This window comes from Streptopelia decaocto (genome assembly GCF_964273445.1).
Source record: "Streptopelia decaocto genome assembly, chromosome: 3".
Lineage (NCBI taxonomy): Eukaryota > Metazoa > Chordata > Aves > Columbiformes > Columbidae > Streptopelia > Streptopelia decaocto.
The window spans coordinates 73,398,489-73,411,580 of NC_138656.1; the positions used below are offsets into that span (position 1 = coordinate 73,398,489).

The 13,092-nt window shown below is 41.0% G+C and overlaps 1 long non-coding RNA gene across 1 annotated transcript; it reads left to right on the top strand.

The window, feature by feature from the left end:
- The first annotated feature begins 9,758 nt into the window (after positions 1–9,758).
- On the top strand, positions 9,759–12,481 carry LOC309437736. Its single transcript, XR_014183613.1, has 4 exons — positions 9,759–9,834; positions 10,006–10,098; positions 10,411–10,482; positions 11,966–12,481. It is a non-coding gene; the product is annotated as an uncharacterized lncRNA (long non-coding RNA).
- The last annotated feature ends 611 nt before the right edge of the window (positions 12,482–13,092 follow it).

Below are 13,092 nucleotides of genomic sequence, written 5' to 3' on the forward strand. Positions count from 1 at the left end.
CTCAGGCTTTCTACATGAGAACTTTGGGGTGAGTGTTAGATAGCAGAGCTGCAAGGAAATTCTACAACTCAAAAGACAAAATACTGTACCACATCAAACCACTAATGATATATTGGTTCTGTTCACTACATTTTACAAAAAGTTAGGGAAACCAAAGTTTGATAAGCCTTAGGAATTTAATTTGGAATTATTTTTTTTCAATCTGTGAAGTTAAGTGTTTGAATTATATCACTTCAGCGACATGCCCTCATCCAACAACTAAGAACACTAAGTCCTACAGTCTACCTAAATCTAAATAATACATTTTAGGAGTCATTAGAAGTTACTTAAACAAGCATTTCCATAAATTGCAAACTGCCTCAGATTTCTCAGGAACATTGACTCTGTGTGATAATCCTGCACTAACAAAGGTCCTAGTTTAAGCACAGCCAGAAGCACCAGTCTAAGTAAATGTTTGTCTGGCAGGCAGTGTTGACATTATACTTCTATGTGACTGAAGATTCTCTGATGTTTGCTACAGATTGCTTGTAGATACAGGTATTCAGTCTCTTAAAGGAAGACACATGGTCCTGAGGAACAAGCTACACTGAACCCCTCAGAGGATTCTGCCATTTACCGCAACATAGCTTGTGTGGAAGAGAGACCTGGATGAGGTACTCCTGTTGACACACATGTTTTGGAAGACTGAAGGCTGGGTGGTAACTTACCTTGTAGTCAGCTGGTGTGTAGTGAATATGCAGCTGTGAACTCATGCCACCAAAACCATCAGTGTCTCCTTTGGCAGCACTGACACAGGAGGTGTCTTCTGCACTGCAAATAGGTGACCAGCCTTGAAGGAGAGGCTGGTGGTACTGGTGGTCAGGTTTCTCTCCTGACTGCTTCAGAGAGAGTAGTTGAGGATCCCCAGGCACACTTGCTGAAACAAACCGGAGCAAGTACAGAGTTACATTTTCAGTTGGATGACAGCCTCCCTCTGATCTCTGCATTTTTCATGTCGAGTTTCTTTACCTGTAGCTCCCAGAGTCTCAGGTGATGTAAGAAAAGAAGGGACAAGTAGGCCCTCCTCCTCACCACATGTTCCCTGGGAGCAGTCGCCGTGCCTTCTTCTAATCCTAGCAGTCACAAGGTGCCTGTATAACTATACTTTTTTCCAGACAGGAAAAAAGTAATTACATTTTTGTTACTCAAGGAGATTTCTAAATGTTTCTAGACAGTTTTGCTATGTCTATTGTCTCAGAGAAGGCCGCTGCTGCCTACGGGACTACCTGTCATGGAAACCTGCAGTATGGAATTATGGAAGAGGATGGCACTATTGCTTCTGTCAGAGAAACAGTGGGTCGATATAATTTATTTTCCTTCTTTTGTATTTTAATAAATATATACATACATATATATATATAAACATTTTTTCACTCTTTCATTCTTCTTTCTAAAGGATGCCAGAGGCTTACCAGAGCTCATATTTCCTACATCCTCCCCAGTGTGATCCACAGCTGTGTAATCATCCTCGGTAGTTAGTTCCTAGTTTCAACACACATAGTTAAAAATTGGTGTGGTAAGCATGCATATGATTTCTGTCAGCTTTATGCATAGACTTTATCATAACAGAAGGAAAAGGAAAGGAAGTGCCATACTGGCTGGAAATCATAATCCAGCCAACAGTGAAATTATCATAACGTATAACTCCACAATATTTAATTGCTTTCCAATCCCAAGTATTTTATCCTTTTAAAGTCCCTGGGCTGTATGAAAGAGCTATCCCCATTTCAAAAACAAGACTGTGGCAAGGGTCAGATCGAGGAACATTTCCAAAGAAATTCAGAACATCTGTTTCATGAAAACCTGAACCCAGCTATGGCCACTGAAATGTCTGACCTCTTTCTCCATCCTTTTTCCTCCTGCCATAAAAGAAAAACTGATTTCTGGCCTCCAGCAGATAATAGGCTGAGAGTGGGGCAAAACCATAGTGTGGAGACAAACAAATAACATCAAAATAGGCTGTGGAAAAGTTTGACAGTGATGTATACACAACACACCTCACACAAGCATATATTAAATGCTCTAGCTAACATTCTGTAAAATTAAATTCAAAACTTGATTTCTGTTGTTGGGTTTTTTTTTTTGTTGTGGTTTTTATTTTCCTTCACTCTTTCCCAGCATGCTCAACAATGTAGTACAAAGAGTAGCAGAAAAGCAGCAAGCAAGAGAACAGCTAAACCTACCTTGTTACCAACTCCATCAAGGCCTTCTCACACGCATCACTAGTTAATCCACCAACATCAGTGAAACTAAATTGGCATTAGTACCAATGTAAATGATAAGATCATTATGAGTCACACAGTATTTTTTAATTGTGGTAGATTATGGACAGTGATTTACTAGGCATTATCTAATTAATTTCTTCAGACTATCAAGTATATAAGAAAAATTTGTCCTCTTAACCCACTTCCCTAGCTCAATTTATTTTACTGCTTCATTTCAATTTGGATGGCAGAAGTTGGAATTCTTTTCACTGTGTGAAGGGTTTTATAGTATTGATTTTGGTGCTTTTTTTTTTTTTTTTTTCTGATTAGAGAAAATCCTATTAATGTATCTTTACAAATTGGTACTTGTCAAATTTATCCTGCTCAGCATGATACATCCTAACAAAGGTACACAGAAGTGACACAGATAACTCAGGACTATGTTGGCTGTTCCATGAATTTCCAAGTTGACATGAAGATATTGCCTCCAAAAATTCCTTCAAGCCAAACAAATCTGGATAAACTGTCATAACCCTTGCAATGACAGATTATCTGTTATTTGATTTTCCTATCCTTACCTTATTCCCAGGTATGATCATCCTTACTAATTCTGCCCTCATTGACTCCAAAATGTCTTACATTTTAGAAAAACTAGGTCCTTCAATCTCTATTCCTTAAAATAATGTGAGGTTGAATAGAATTAAAATACATTTTCCTGAATCAACAGCACTAATTGTACATCTCTATCAAATATCACAATAACTATTTGGACATGGGACAAAGCATTTGCACTTAAAATTTTCACTTTGAAAAGATACAGACAATGCTGTCTGAAATATGCCAGTTAAATTAGGAAAAAAATGTGATGGCACATTTATAGGTAGCAGCTGAATATTTATTATAAAATACTGATAGTGGACAGTGTTTTTTTGTGGAGGATCTAATCCTAGCTTTGCTATACCATCATGACTAGACTAATTTCAAAATTAGGTTTTTAACTAAACTGATGTTGCTGAGATCAGTCACATCTCCTGCATTGCCCCCAAACAGGTACTTTTTCCCAACCCAGTCATGGACTCAGTGCACTTGACAGAAGATGTACAATGCAATTATGTTTTCTTTCTATTTTTTTCCAGTTAATCATCATGCAGCTTGCATGAGTCAACCTTTTTTTTTTTTTTTTGTCCCACTGAAGTTTTCCTTAAGTAATAAAATATTTCCTGGTCAAGGTCAGCCTGAGGTAGGAAGAACTGTATGTTTTTACATGTGGGAGGTTCTCCTGACAGAAAAATGTGGGTTTATTTTTTAACACAGAGTTGGTATCAGGCTTGGGGCCAACTAACCAGCAGGAAAGATGGAATGGGGAGAGACTCATTGTCTGTCTCGCTTTGTTCCCTGCTCCTGTATCACTCACTGCCCTGCTTGGTCCTGGCCAAGAGCAAGGCTGCAACACCTTCTCATTAACACTGGGGCTGCATGTAGCCCCAGTAGCTGAGACTTTTGCTCTTTAAAAAACAACAGCAGGGCAAGGAGATTGTTCAGTTCTCTCTTCTCTTGCCACCAGACCCCACGGTTGCGGGCAGGTGGACACGGACAGAGGGAGCCAAATGAAGCATCGGGCTGCAGATAAAGGAACTTGTGAGGTGTAACAGTTCTGTGCATAGTGCTTTCATACTCAAACCAGCAGCTGTGAAAAACTTCTGAGTCAGAAGGACAATAAAGAAATAGGTCATGAAAGTCTGTCTTCATCAAAGGGATACCTTCAAGTTCAGAGGATTAGTCACAGAGCTTGCCACATAAGGCATGTCACAGTTACTACAAATTCCCCAGATACCAGAGAGATAGGTCTTGTTTCTCATTCACTACCCTTCCAGTTAGCCCATTTGTGGGTTTTTTTCCCCCCTCTCTAAAACCTGAAGATCTCACAGCTTTGGTGAGGCCATGCCCACAAATGCCACTTCCCTCTTGGGAGGAAGAATTTGCTCTCACACCTGCCCCTGCACAGCGCAGGCATCAGCTCTCAGGTTCACAGGTGCTCAGCTACTGGATGGCCTCCACCATCCCTTCTCCCCTCTCCTCCCTACACACATACTCACCCATTCCCTAATACCATACTCTCCAGTAAATACTAGGGCACACTTCTACTTCTTGTGGCCAAATTCACAGCCCAGCTCCACCACAGGCATGTACGCATGTTGTTTTTAGGCAGATGCAATCTCATACTGCTCATGCCAAGACTGGACTGGTGGCTGCACAGCAGCTAGTGAGCCCCAAGGAGGAGAGGACATCATGTGTGCTGCTTGGCAATGCAACCATACATCGCAGCTGGGCAGGTCCTGCTTAGCTGCAACAGCAGGAGACCAAATTTTTAAAAAGGGGAATGCTGGTGTCCAAACAGAAGATCTGTTAAACAGCCCTCTATCAGAGCTGACAAACACTTGCTAGACATGTTAATTGACCATTATTCATCATTCTCCCTGCTGAGGACCTGGTGGAGTTCAGTGCTGGCATAGATCTCCCAGACATGATCGTAGCTCTGCCATCCTGAGGCACGAGCAAAAGTGGCAGAACTTGACTTTGCAGGATGTGGCCTGAACACTGCTGCTGCATGTTCCTGGAGACCTTCCATCACCCTCTCTATGTCTGAGACCTTGTTTCAGACCACATCAAAAACAAACAAAAGATTCACAAGGTTAAGAAGTCAGCATGCCAGCCCGTATCCCGCGGGGAGTCAGGGTCAATTCAGAGCATCTAGTGAGGGAGCCTCTGCAGCACCACTCCTCATTGCCTCCCCTGTATTTGGGAAAGTTGTCTGCTGCACCCTCTCCAAGGTGAAAATGTAGAAATGGTTTTGCCTGTCAGAGCATATGGAGGCCATGCATTGAATAAGAAAGAATACAAAAGCACTTTTTTTTCTAACTGAGATTTATGGAGGGGAGGGCCTACTGGGTAACTCCACCTCTCCTATCAACTCTCTCCCATAAGGAGTATTTGGTGAATGTATCATATTTGATGAGTGAGTCACTACAGAAAAAACAAGGAGAACGATCATTTTTTCATTGTCCCAGTGAGCTGCAAAGCCATTTTTACTTTTGTTAGTGGTGATGACAGCTTTTGCCCAAGCTTTCCTGAAAAATTACATGCTGTGGCAAGATTTGAAAGAAAGGTTTATTTCTGAAATATCTGGCATGGAGAAAAGGTCTGAAAACAGGGAGCATAAAAGAAAGCTTATTTCAGTCCTAAATTTAAAAAAAAAAAAAAAAACCCACAACAAAAAAATCCCCAAACAAACATAAATGGCTAATCTTTCTAAGAGTAACATTAAAATCAAATCCATTCAATTATTTAAAATACTGTAAAGCCAACATCAGCTGCAAAGTCTACAGATTCACTTTCTGATTTCTGCAATGTAAAGAGTTCTCTCTCTCAAATGCTTTGGGAGACCCATGAAAGTAAATAATGAATGTTAAATGAGAGCCAGGGAGACTAAATATATACAAAGTACTGCCAAAAAACAGGTTAAACAAAATTAAAAGTAATACAAAAGTAATTTTTAAAAAACACATCTGCTTTTGCAGCATGTTTTTTTAATTGCCACTTGTATCAGAAGTATAATTTGAAGAACCTCGTCACGCTTTAACAATTATTTGCCTCAGTAAAATTCTGTTGATATGAATTCTAGCAAAGCATTGATAGGAATTCTAATGGGATTAAGATCAGGAGTTTTGTAGGACAGTTCTTTATCACCTGCTTTGAACAAAGATGCTGAAAAGTCAAAACAAATGGAATCTTGCTTAACACGGGATGAAAAAATATTATTAAAAAGGGGAGAAGGGCAGGGGAGCAAGCAGCCTTTAATAAAACCTCAAACTCTATGGAAATTATTTTTCCGTTCATTTCCCAAGCATTTTCTTCATTCACTTTCTTACTGGTTGGGAGTCAACAACTTTTGATCAGTTACTGCTTCTCTATTAAACACAATTACCATCCAGCATTCCACTGCCAAGCACCTTTGTTCCCTTAGAGTTATATTTACTTTTAAGCTTATAAGACACTGAAACACAAAACCAGAAGTCAGGCATTGGGAAGAGGCTTGGGGAAGGTGAGCAGGGTAGGAACCAGGAGCCTCCATTTTCCCTTTCCCAAGCCACCAGATAGTTTGCTCCAGCAGAGACATTCTCCTGCCTTTACCCCAAGAGAAGGTGCTTTCTGGGGGTCCCTGTTGCCATTTCACTGAGGTCAGCTTCAGGTGTAGGTGAAGCAAGTAACTGCCTGAAGAGGAGGATACAGGAGGCTGATGGGATCCTAAGCAATCCTGAGGTGTTTGGGCAGCAGAGCAGGTACCATCCCCGCATGAGGTTCATGGCTACAGCACCAAGGGCTCTGCTTTACTGAGCCAGTATTGCCTGCTTCTGTGCATTTTCATGTTGCTTTGGTTGCTCTTTTGATGCCCTCTCCCCTGTCCTGCCCCATGCCATGCACAGCCCCCATGCAGATGGAAAGCCTCCTCGTCCCCTCTCCAGCTGGTGCCCTGCAAGGGTCCCAAATCAAGGCTTGCCCACAACTCAAACACACACAGAACACCATCTGGGGTCTGTGAGAAGCCCACCACCCCCTTTCTAGACAGCAGAAGATCTTCAAACCTGAGGACAGAGATATTTGGATGGACTGCAGCAGTGGTTCCTTGGGGAGAGAAGACCGAGGAGCCCAGTAACATTTCAGGGCAGTAATCTCATTCTCTGATTGCCAGATAAGTTTTGATGGCTAAGATGTTTATAAAGATCCAGTCCTATAGCAGCAGTTCACCATCTTAATTGCATTAGTTCTCCTTATCCTTGAGAGGCAGAGAACTCCCTTTAAATCATTTTCACAGATGAGGATACAAGACCTGCTGCAATTTCTCTGGAAAAATGTGGCAAGACCCCAGTACACCTGACCAGCCTACCACATGCTGCAGTTCACCCGAGCATCTGCAGCAGGAGGGAATATGCAGAGCTTACTGGGAATGTGTGCAAGTCAGCCCTGCAGGGTACATTCAGTGAATAAGATGCAATTAGGACAAATGAATACTGGTCTTCACAGATGACCACCATTAGCAAGACAATGATGTGAGGTGGTAGGGGTGCCCCAGGCTCATTTGGGATGCAAAGCAGGCCTGATCTGTAAATGCACATTGCCATTTTTCCAGGGAGTCTGGATGGCAGCAGCCTAGACAGAGCTGTCCTGCAGGACATCCTCGAAATGGCCAAAAATGGCAATATATCACCAGATTCAAGAGAACCTGTAAAGCTTGCACCAAAATAGAGACACACAGTAACCTCTCCCTGGGGCACAGGCAATCTGTACATTGTGCCCTACCAAGTTTTAGACTTGCACCTCACTATTGGAGCATCCCTCCTTGTCGTCTGAGTACAGGTCAGAACCTTGATCACATTCCGGGAAAAAACCAATCCCTTTGACACAAGTTCCAAGGCTGATTTTGACCTGACTTAGGTGAACTTCAGAGCTTTTGAATATTTATGCAAGTGTTCAAGTTGCCTTTTAAAACCACTGAACTGAGAAAGAGGGGAAAAAATATCTCTATAGCACCTTAGTAGTGGGTATTTAATGAATTTGAGCATATGCACACGATACATAAACCTGAGGCAACCTTTCTTTAGACATTTCAATTTCCCTGGAAGTGTCCAATAAATAAATTAAAATAACTTTGAATTAAAACACTTTAAGTTATATTATCTCTACCAATTTTGAATGAAGGTTCATCAGCCTATCCACTTATTTTCATTGTTTCAGTTTTATCAAAAGCTTTTGTTGCCAGGCGTCTACTTTAGGCATAATCTGTTTGACATAAAAGTAACCACAAAACTTTTGAATATTGCTACACGTTTTTTTGTATATGAAGCAATACTTAGTAACGGAAGTGCAATACATTTACTTTTTATTTTCAACAGACATGAAAAGGGGCTCTCAACTATACAGAAATACAGGAGTTTGATAAGGCCTGAATTATTAAAAAATCATCACTCTATTTGTCAAAACAAACATTTTAGACTTTAATTCCTGAAATGTATCTCAGTACATCCTGAACACTGGTTAGGAACTAACACAACTGAAAAAGGAAAGTTCCTCATGATTACTTTTAAAAAAGGGATCCAGTTGTCTCTCTTTTTCAAAGCCCTGGCTGGATGTAGCACGGACCAGTTCTCCAACCTGGAAACCTCTGTGTCATAAACTGGAAATGTTCTCATTGTCTGCTGTTTTACAGAAAATTCTTATAAATTTTTGCACAGCCTATAGCATAAAAGGACATGGTACTGTTATATATTTCCCAAGCTGGATATTAAATTCTATAGCAAAGTAACACTGCGTATTATCAGCTGAAAAAAAAAAATAAATGAATACATGGAGTGACGAAATGACAAAGGAGACATCCTGGTTCAGTGTTTTCTTTCCTTTTCAGCAAACACAATGAAACTACCAGCTGTTAACTCTGGAGCTTCCAAAAAGAACACCAAGATTTTAAAAAACACTGTTCTTCAAGTCAAAGCCACAGGCACATTTATTACCACTGGCTTCAGCAGAAATAGCGTTAACCTGGAAGATGTTCTTTGATAACCTTGTTCAAGAATGCACAAGCCTCTGCCAGCCTTCAATGAAGGTAATTTACATCATTGCCCAGTTGCATAAACTCTTCTGCCCGTGCTTATCTCGGATAGTTGGGTGAGTTCAGCTGGACTAGTCAAATGTTAATTTGATGAGAGACTTACAGACCAGTTTATGGAACCAGACCTTTGTCCTTTTCAACTGTTCCTCTTGTTCTCATACAAGGCACGATTTGTGAGGCAAGCTATGTCTTTAAAAGCAGTCTGTTATTTCTGTTTAAACGTTACGCATCTCTTTGGGACCCTGGAGACAGGGTGGAGATTTTGGATTGGATTTGCCTTTTGAACGACAGAAAAGACAAAAACCAGAGTTTTCCTGTGGGTAATCCCTAAGTGGCCGAGGTTTGGTGAGGTCCTGGGTGATGGTGGGTCACGGCCGACCTCTAGTGGAAGCACTACAGCTCGGGGAGTCACCAAACGGGCAGGAAGACTCGAGAAAAGCACACAAAAAGCACGAGTGAGAGCTGGGAGAACAAAGGTACGGACTCAGAACTGTGATGCTAGAAATACAAACATCAGCAGTTACTACAGGGAGGGGGAACAAGCTGGGCCTTTCTGCTGCTTCCTGTCAAGAGCAAAAATGCCCATAATCTTGTTTTTCTATGATGTAAAACAGTGATTTGTAATAAATGGAACTTTCTTCCATACTTTTATACTTTTAAGGACCTTTTTTTTTTTTAGTATTGAGAAGTGCATTTCGGTTACCAGGAAAAAGAGCTCCATCTCGTCACCTGAGTTCTCAAGATCCTTAAGGTTATAGTTAATAACTAACAAAGTGAGAAAGCAGAAGCTGGAGCTGAGGTTTCAGCTCTTAAGTTGCAGTGCTGTGATGGGGCAAAGTGAATCCACTGTCCTTGTGGCAGGATTCTGCAAAAAACAGCCATAATCAGAGCAGCTGGAGAACATCAACACTTTAAGCAAAATGACTGGTAAGATGGCTGTAAGCAATGCTGTCAGTGCCCTTCGCTTTGTATCCACATAATGATGTAATTCCCCTTTCTTTTGTCCTGAAGTGGAAGTATGTCAGAGAATGGAATGCGAGGACAGGGGGAGGGAACATGCATTGTATGGGTTTTTATTATTTTAATTTCTCTTTTAAGAAAGGGCTTTCTGTCAGACCCTGAAATACTAACAGCTGTTGCAGGTCGGGGCATGTCCACAGGCCTTGGAGGAGAGCTTTATCTTCTGGCATGGTAAGGACACCAGCTAACAAATCCTACTGCCTGCACAGAGTCCTGGCCCAGGGGTGTACAACATTCTTCTCACACATACACCTCCCAAATCTTCACATGCCACAAGAACTTCAAGTATGTTACTATTTCGGGGTTATCACTCCTCCGGTATCTGATTCTGGCATGATGCTGCTATTGCAAACTTCTGAAACAAGGGTGTAATGGGGATGGCTGAGTTCGGCCTGGTGTCAACATTGAAGAGTCTGTTAGCAACATAGCATCCATTTTTAGAAGAATGGAAATGTTTTCTCCTCCTTCTTTACCTCATCTCAGGCTTGCTCAAGGCTTTGAAGGATATCAGTATTCCTGCAACCCTGAAGAGCCAAAACTACTGAGTTCCTATAAGTTGTCAACTTCCTTTTTTTTCCCCCAGCTCTCTGACAGGTATATTTAACATGAGGGGTTTGGTTGGGTGGTTTCTGTCTTAGGTCAAGCCATAACAAACAGCAGCACTTTTTTCTGTTAGTACTTTTACAAAAATTTTTGAAAGTCCAAATAAATGTCAGTTGATTCTCCTTTACCCAGTATTGGTGTTACCCAGTATTGGTACTGCTGATGCACACAAAGATCCTAATAGTTAAGTTACATTTTGCCTAAGTTCAGCAAAACTCTCAGGATTTAGTGGAACTACATGTAATCTAATTAATTATCTCATTGTTTCAGCAATAAAAGGCCATCTGCGTTTCTATTCCATGCTTCAATACAGCTTTGTTTTTACTGTCTTGTTTAATCATTTTGTTGTTTCATCTATGAAGCTCAGATCTAGATAGCAGATGAGTGAAGCTTATGATGGTAATATGATACTGTTCCTCAAACATTAGTTAACTAGTTATTGAAGATCAAAATGAGTTAGAGCACTTCTGAGTTGCTTTTTAATATCAATAAGAGTCCACTCCATGGTAATATGAATGGCTCAGGCAACCTCTATAACACTGTAGGTCTTGCACCCTTCTCTGTACATTATTAGCCCACTGTATCCAAAATCATAGACCATCCCTCTCTCTCCTGTCCTGCTCATATAAGAGAAATGTGGCCTGTTCAATGAGCTCTTTTTGGAGAGAGTAGTTTAACCCTCCTCTCCCTGTGCCTTAACACCCGTACCACCGTACTCCTAAGGCAGTGCTGCCATATCTCTCCACCATGGGACTTCTGTGGGCCTAAAGAGTGAAAAAGGACTGCACCAGCACAGCCAGTTACACCAGTCAGAACTTAGTTAGACCGGTAACTAAGCCTTAAAGGCCCCTTATCTGTCTCAGGTAAATCTGCGCTTTCCTTAGGACTGTTCTCAATCGTCACTGGCTGGGCAGTGCCACACCAGGCCAGGGCTGTGCCTTGGTTCCCCGTGCAGACCCCTAGGTACATCCTTTGTGGTAGAGCTTTTCAGTGGAGAAAGGAGACAAGGAGGACAAGTCACAGCCCCTTTTCATTCCTCCACCCTGGCCAGCCCACTTCTCAATGGCAAGAAGGAGACAACACCCTGCCTAGTCCCCAGGAGAGAGGTGTTGTGCTTTTACAGGGACAATCCTGGGAGCTCCTACAGTTTCACACCATTCCCACTCTGTCTGTAAAAGCAGGGGTTAAATAACAGGATTTAAACACTCTGCAAGAGGAATGCTGCCTTGCTTGCTAAGTACCACTCACACTGGGTAATTCTACATAAACAACACCACTCCCTCCCTTCCTTTAAAAGGAAAAACAACTTGAAAATAACTACAAGGAGATTTTTTTCTAGAGATACTTCAGTATAAATCTTAATAGTTCTCTTCGCTTAGTTTCTCTAGAAACAGACCACACACAGAAATATTTTAAATTATATTATTTCAGAGAGTTGGAAGGGTGAGTTTCAGGGTTTGGCATAACTGGATCAACATCCTAGATTCTCCACCACGTCGATCCCACAAGTATCCTTTTGAACCATCTGTTTCTGCAAGGCCAGGGCACAACAAAGCCCAGAGGAGTGACCACTGCAGACTCAGGGCTCCACACTCCTGAATTTGGACACCAGATTTCCAAGATTCTTGCTCATTTTAAAAGCCACACTCTAAATTTCTCAAGCATACAAACCAAGGATGGCAGCATTTGCACTGTTGACCTTTCTCAAAGAATATACATCAACAAATGCATTATTTGCAGGACTTGTGGTTTTAAAAGAAAGCTGATAATTTCTCACCATTCCCTCTTAATACTCTTGAACAGGGAAAAACATCAATATTAAATCTGAATTCTTGTCAAAAGCACTTCTTAATTTGACCCAGATTTTTTGGACCACATCAGGACATTTCTCATCAGCCACATTTATTCTGTGGGAAATAGGCAAATGCTGGAGAACGTGGAGATAAAAACATATCTGTTGTTAGTCACTTGGAAAGCATACAAACTATTCAGTTGCAAATAATGTAATAAAATACAAAAGAGAAAAAATAAACTGTATTTATCCCTTGTGCATAATTCCAGAAGTTTAGGCACTGTCAATGACTTGTAGCATTCATATAACAAAATCATTAAAGAAACCAAATAAAATAAGGAAGTATTCAGATTTGTCTTCAAAAGGTGACACTTAAACATACAAATACTCCTCAAGTCTATGGACTATTCATGGAGATGACTCAGTCCCTAGTGTCCTGCTCTATCAAAACATCATCACAGTAGTAATACAGAAAAAATGTCTCTGCAAGATTCCTCCTTCTCATCCTGGATCTCCTCAAATCCAAGCAGCCCAACACTGCACCCAGAGAGCTCATTATTCCACTTATCTAAGTTCAGCTTTATCATTGTAGCATTTTCTTTCTAGTAAAATCAATCTGCTAAAAGAATTGAAACTCATATGTACGCAGTCTAGTTCATTACCTACAAACCTTTAGATTTCTTTTACATTGGATTTGATCTTCCCTGGTTTACTTTCTTATCCAAGACTTGATTGTTTCATAATTATACTTCACTATTCAAAAAATGCTC